The sequence below is a fragment of the Cervus canadensis genome, chromosome 15, assembly GCF_019320065.1.
Source record: "Cervus canadensis isolate Bull #8, Minnesota chromosome 15, ASM1932006v1, whole genome shotgun sequence".
Lineage (NCBI taxonomy): Eukaryota > Metazoa > Chordata > Mammalia > Artiodactyla > Cervidae > Cervus > Cervus canadensis.
The window spans coordinates 14805471-14812397 of record NC_057400.1 but is presented as its reverse complement, the minus strand read 5'-3'; the positions used below and the strand labels follow the sequence as shown (position 1 = coordinate 14812397).

Sequence of the window (6927 nt, the reverse complement as noted above, 5' to 3'; positions counted from 1 at the left end):
GATTATAGTGAATAAAGATGGGAGAAATATATTATGGCTACCTTTTGTGCCTTTACAATTCTGTACCATATAAATGTATCAGTGAGCCAAAGAGTAATAAACATAATTAGAGATGAGAAGCTGCAGTCACAGTGAGGGAAGCAGAGAAGTGAAGAAGATGCAAGAATAAGCTGGAGCTTTGAGGAAAAGCAGAGGGATTTGTCCTGAAGGAGACTGTCAGAAGATATGGTGGATTTCAGAAAAGAGGATCTTTGAGATGTTTTGCAGACTGTTGGCGTAGTATATCATTGTTTTGCCAAGATGCCCTTTGCCTGAGAAAATCTTCACTCTTAATGCAATTTGTGAAGTTGGATTCTTTTTCTTTTATTATTTCTATTTTGTTTTTCACCTTTAAAGTGAAAATTGTAACAGTGGTAGTAACCATAATAGCAAAATAATGATAATACTAATATCAACAATGAAGATTGGTTACTATTTTGGCATTTAGAATTTGACAGCCATTGACTAAGACTTCACATTCTTGATCTCACTGAATTCTTGTATCAACTATAGGAAGTCAGTGGCACTATAATTCCCACTTTATAGATGAGGAAACTGAGGCACAAAAATATTAAGTAACATACATTAAGATTACATAGCTAGGAAGTGATAGCACGGAAAAGCAAGCTCACTTTGGTTTGCTTTCAAAGACTCTGCTTTTATCCATTTTGCTGTATTCTTTTACTAATAAATGAGGAATCTGTTAGAAAGTATAGTAGCCTGAAATCATGCATACACACACACACACACCCCTCATCTAACTTCAGATATTAACTGCTTACAAATATCTATGGGCCAACTTTCAGGTAGAGGTGGGATAAGAGCAGGGAATTGATATTATAATCTTGTTCACCCAAGAAAAATCTAGAGATGTTAGGACAATAAGCAGGGTAGTCATTTGGGGAGTGTTAGGAAGAAAGATGACTGCAAATCGACAGCTAAGCAGGTGTTGCTGCCATTACTATTAGGCTACTGGGGATTCTCAGAATGTGAGGCTGAGGAGGAAATCAAATAAATGCTTTGCTGACTCCACTAACTTGCAAAAGTATTTTCAAAACTCCAAGCAGATTATTGCCCACTGTTCAGAGGCTCTCTGACTCTTGGTGATATTTCAGAGATAATGTGTTAAGCCAAAAGCTCTCACAAATCACCCCAGAGCTAAGATGAGCCAAGCTACTTCAGCTCACATGGGGCACGAAGGAGCCACTATTTTCCCTGGAAGACTAGCTCTTTATTGTTCCAACAAGGCTGATTTCAGTAAGTTTTGGAGAATAATTCAAGGCCTATTTTCTCCAAAGGGAGCTGAAGTAACATTAGTATCTTTGTTACCACCAAAGGAGAAGTGTATTTCCATATTGTTCCCCACCTTTAAGCTTTGATTTGTTTGGACAGAAAGTTTCTAATCAGTTACTCATATTGCCATCAGCACCAACACTTTTTTTTTTCTTTTATTTATTTTTTCAGCGGGTTTTGTCATACATTGACATAAATCAGCAATAGATTTACACGTATTCCCCATCCCGATCCCCCCTCCCACCTCCCTCTCCACCCGATTCCTCTGGGTCTTCCCAGTGCACCAGGCCCAAGCACTTGTCTCATGCATCCCACCTGGGCTGGTGACCTGTTTCACCATAGATAATATACATGCTGTTCTTTCGCAACATCCCACCCTCACCTTCTCCCACAGAGTTCAAAAGTCTGTTCTGTACTTCTGTGTCTCTTTTTCTGTTTTGCATATAGGGTTGTCGTTACCATCTTTCTAAATTCCATATATATAACACCAACACTTTTTAACTCTGGCTTTAAAAGACTGGAGTAGATTTGTGCTATTGGAGGCTATAGTCCCGAGGGCTCAGTGGTAAAGAATCTGCCTGCAATGCAGGAGACACAGGAGATGCAGGTTTTGGTCACTGTGTTGGAAAGATACCCTGGAGGAGGAAAATGGCTACCCACTCCAGTATTTTTGCCTGAAAAATCCCATGGACAAAGGAGCCTGGTGGGCTACAACTCAAAGGGTTGCAAAGAGCCAGACATAACTGAGCAACTAAGTACGCACATACACACATACACACTGTAGTCACTGGTCTAAGTGGCTCCTGAGCACTTGAAATGTAGCTAATCTAATCTGAGCAGTTTTGTAAGTGTGAGATGCATATTGTATTTTGAAGACTTTGTATGAAAAAAATAATGCAATATATCCCAAACTTTTACATTGATTATTGAAATGATAATATAGACAGTCCTTGCTTTACAGACAGTGCAAAACCACAAAAGTGACTTAGTAAGCCAAAACTACACTTAGTAAGCCAAAATGATTGCAATAATCAATGGAGGGAAGTTATGATTATTACGTGACTTTTAGTGCTCACTTTGGCAGCACATATACTAAAATTGGAATGATGCAGAGAAGATCAGCATGGTCCCTGTGCAGGGATGACACACAAGTTCATGAAGCATTCTGTATTTTTAGCATGAGAAAGGAAACATTTACTCAAGTCCACTTGAAATATTCAGTCAGAGTCCCATATAGGAGTACTCCAAGGAGGAACACATCAAGACACATATTAATAAAACTCACAAAAGTTAAATACAAATATATTAAAATCAACAAGGGAAAATCAACAAATAATATACAAGGAAACTCCTAAAAGGTTAACAGCTGATTTTTCAGCAGAAACTCTTCAGACCAGAAGGGAGTGGCATGATAATGTTTAAAGTGATGAAAGGGAAATACCTACAACCAAGAATACCCTACCCAGCAAGGCTCTCATTCAGATTCGATGGAGAAATCAAAACTTTACAGTTAAGCAAATGTAGAAAATTCAGCACCACCAATCTAGCTTTATAACAAACATTAAGGAATTTCTCCAGGCAGAAGGAAAAAAAAAAAAGAGACCACAACTAGAAACAAGAAAATCATAAACGGGAAAGCTCACCAATTAAAGAAAACACACAGTGAAAGCAGGAAAACATCCACACACAAATATGAAATCAAAATCAGCAAAAACAAGAAGAGGAAAATACAAATGCAGGAAATGGAAGGTGAAATTAAAGAGACTAGCAACTTAAAACAGCCTTGTATATAAATAGACTGCTATATCAAAACCGCATGAAAACTGCAAACCAAAAAACTATAATAGACACACACACACACACACACACACACAAGAAAAAGCAACCCAAACACAATAATAGTCATCAAATCACAAAAGAACTATGGAGGAAGGGAAGAGAAAAGACCTACAAAAACAAATCCAAAACAATTAAGAAAATAGCAATAAGAAGATACAAATTGATAACTACCTTAAATGTAAATAGATTAAATGCTCCATTCAAAAGACATGGACTGGCTGAATGAATACAAAAACAAGATTCATATATATGCTGTCTATAAAAAGATTCACTTCAGAATACATACTAAAAGTGAGGGGATGAAAAAAGATATTTCATGTAAATGAAATCCAAAAAAACAAGAGTAGCAATACTCATATCAGACAAAACAGACTTTAAAATAAAAACTGTCACAAGAGATAAGGAAGGACACCACATAATGATCAAGGGATCAATCCAAGAAGATATAACAACTGTAAATATATATGTACCCAATGCAGGAGTACCTCAGTATATGAGGTAAATGCTAACAGCCACAAAAAGAAGAAATCAACAGTAACACAGTAATAGTTGAGGACCTGAACACCCACTTACACCAATGGACAGATCATCCAGGCAGATATTTTTTCCCTGTCACAACCACATTCATCATTTCTGTCAATAAGTTCACCTTCACTAAATTTCCGAGGCTATTCATCTAGTCTCTTGAACAGTAGAATTGTCAGAGTCCCTACAATTGTTCATCATCACATCTGCTTTCACTTCCAACAGTATCTTTTAAAAATTTCTTTGCTGATCTCTCCCTTTATCAGGCAATTCCCTAAATGATTATCCATTTTTGCAAAGTGTTATGTGGGTTTAACACTGAGCTATAAGAAGGCAACACAACTACATGCTTCACTGTCTATGCATGAATTGAATAACAGGTGTACAGTGAACAATTACCAATAGACTTTGAAAGAAAAAAATGTTTTGATTGGTCACTGATAATGATGCTCACTTGTTCAGGTTTGTGGACTGAAAGTCTAGTAGTGAAGTTTGCACTTTATGCAACTACTCACAGTTATTATATCAGAATAATAGAGATTCAGACCATGTTATTGGAAGACTACTTTTATTAAACTAAATGGTGGTAACTGAAATTAATGCATGCCAGAACCATACAAAGTAAAATCTGCCTGCATTTTGGATACTGGGTCAAATAAATTATATGATTAAAATAATTATATCTGTTTATTTTTACTTTCTGAATGTGACTAATAGAACATTTTAAATCACATATGTGGCTTGCATTAAATTTCTATTAGACAGTGATGCTGTATACTGTATATTAACAAAAATGTTACAAGAACAAAAAGAAATACCCAACTAGGAAAGAATCAAACACTGTTAAAGTTTCCAAGTGAGAAGAGTAGTCACAAGCAAAGGAACAGATTCAAATCTATATAAACTGAACATAAGTGTATGGTGAAAAACAGCAAAGCTAAAACTAAAAGATAATAAATTGGGAAAACATTTGCAACAAATGTGAGCCAAGGGTGAATTGCTGACATTATAAAATTACCCATCCAAATTTATTCTAAAAGTATCAAGATCCCGGTAGGTTGTAAAACAGATGAATAGGCAATTTATATGAGAGGAAATTGAAGTAGTAAGTAAACATGTAGAAAAGTATTTATCTTGTCTAGTTATCAAAGATATGAAAATTACTCAAACTTTGAGTTACAATTTAGAATCCACTTTATTAACAAAACAATTACAACACCCAACACTGTGGGGAATTTTGTGAATTCATTCATGATAACTGGCAATGTATAAACAGGAAGAACCATACAGATATTCCTAACCCTTTGACCTCATGATGCCACTCCTGAGAATTACTTGAAGGAAGTAATTTAGCAAGAACAAAAAGTTATATATATATAGTAAGATATATACTGTATCTGTATCATTGCTTACAATGGCAAAAACCTGGAGATATTCTAAAAATTTAATGTAGAACACTGCGTTCAACAATGACTGAATACACAGTGTTTTTCAAATGCATATCAAACATTTACTAGAATTTACCATATGCTGTGTCATAAAGCAACCTGTAATATATTTCAAAGGATTGAAATCATTCAGGGTGTGCTCTCTAAGCATAGTGGAATTTCTCTCAATACCCATACAAAAGTTAATTAGAAGAGCACCAACTGCTTTTAAAATTGAGCAATAAAATTCTAATCAATCCATGAATCAAATAAGGAAATACAATAGAAATTAGAAAACATTGAGCTAAATGACATTGAAAATATGGCATATCAAAACATCTGGAAAACAGTTACATGATGATCAAGAAAATAACTACCAACCTGTAATTTTATAATCATCAGAAGTATCCTTTATCTTCAGATTAACAAGAACTGAGAGAATTTATGCAGTTCCCAGAGGAAAATTTATATTCTTAAGTACATATATTAGAAAGAAAATAGAAAGCTATTCATCAGTGATTCAAGTTTCTATCTCAAAACAAAAAGAATGCCACATACAATTAATTAGTACAGAGAAAGTAGAAGGAAAGAAACAATAAAAAATAAAAGCAGAAATAAGAGAAACAGAAAACAAAATACAATAAAGAAAATCAACAAAATGAAAAGTTTGTTCCTTGAAAAAATTAATCAAATTGATAGAACTCTGGAAAGACTGATGTAAAAAGAGAAAGAAACAATATACTAATATCACCAATGAATAAAGAGACATTAGTATAGGTCCTATAGATATTTTAAAAATAAGACTGCAAATAACTTTATGCCAACTTAAATGAAATAAATTCCTTAAAGAATACAATGTATTGAAACTGACACAAAAAGAAAGAATAATCAGAATATCATATATCTATTAAAGAAATTAAATGTTTTATTTTAACCTCGCCACAAAGTATGCTCCTAGCCCAGATGGTTACTTTGGTGAATTCTAGCAAATAGTAAAGAATGTAGAAACTTCAATTTTATATATGCTCTTCCAGGAAATAGAAAAAGAAGCTACCTTTTCCAATATTTCTGTGGGGTCAGCATAATCTTGATAGCTAAACTGTTACAAAATTTAAAAGAAAGGAAAATTACAGACCAATATGCAGCATGAACATACACATATAAACATTTAATAGATCAGAAAAGGGAATTCAGTAATATATAAAACGGATAGTGCATCACAATTAAATGAAGTTTATTCCAGGAATGCTAGTAAAAATTTACCAGTAACAGGACTTCCCAGGTGGTGCAATGGTAACGAATCTGCCTGCCGCTGCAGGAGATCAAAGAGACATGAGTTCAATCCTTGGTTCAGTAAGATTCCCTCGAGTAGGAAATAGCAATCCAGTCCTGTATTCTTGCCTGGAAAATTCCATGGACAGAGGAGCCTGGTGGGCTACAGTTCATGAAGTTGCAAAGAGTTGGAAACAAGTGAGCAACTGAGCACACACACGCAATAGTCAATATAATTCAACACATACACAGAAATATGGAGATAAATAAAACGATGATCTTAACAACTAGAGAAAAACTTTTGATAAAATATTGATTTATGATGAAGACTCTTAGCAAATTAAAAAGAGAAGTTAATTTAATGGTCAATTACTGAAACTTTCTTCCTGAGAATAGGAACACTATATGGATTCTACTAACACTACTTCCATTAAAATAAAAAATAAGATTTTAACCAATGCAATGAGGCAATAAAAAAAACCAAAAATCATAATATTTAGAAAAAGAAAAAATAAAACTATCATTACTCACA

At 34.3% G+C, this 6927-nt stretch overlaps 1 non-coding gene across 1 annotated transcript; it reads left to right on the top strand.

Moving 5' to 3' along the window:
• The first annotated feature begins 2400 nt into the window (after positions 1-2400).
• Positions 2401-2507, top strand: LOC122454054. Its single transcript, XR_006273275.1, has one exon. It is a non-coding gene; the product is annotated as a U6 spliceosomal RNA (small nuclear RNA).
• The last annotated feature ends 4420 nt before the right edge of the window (positions 2508-6927 follow it).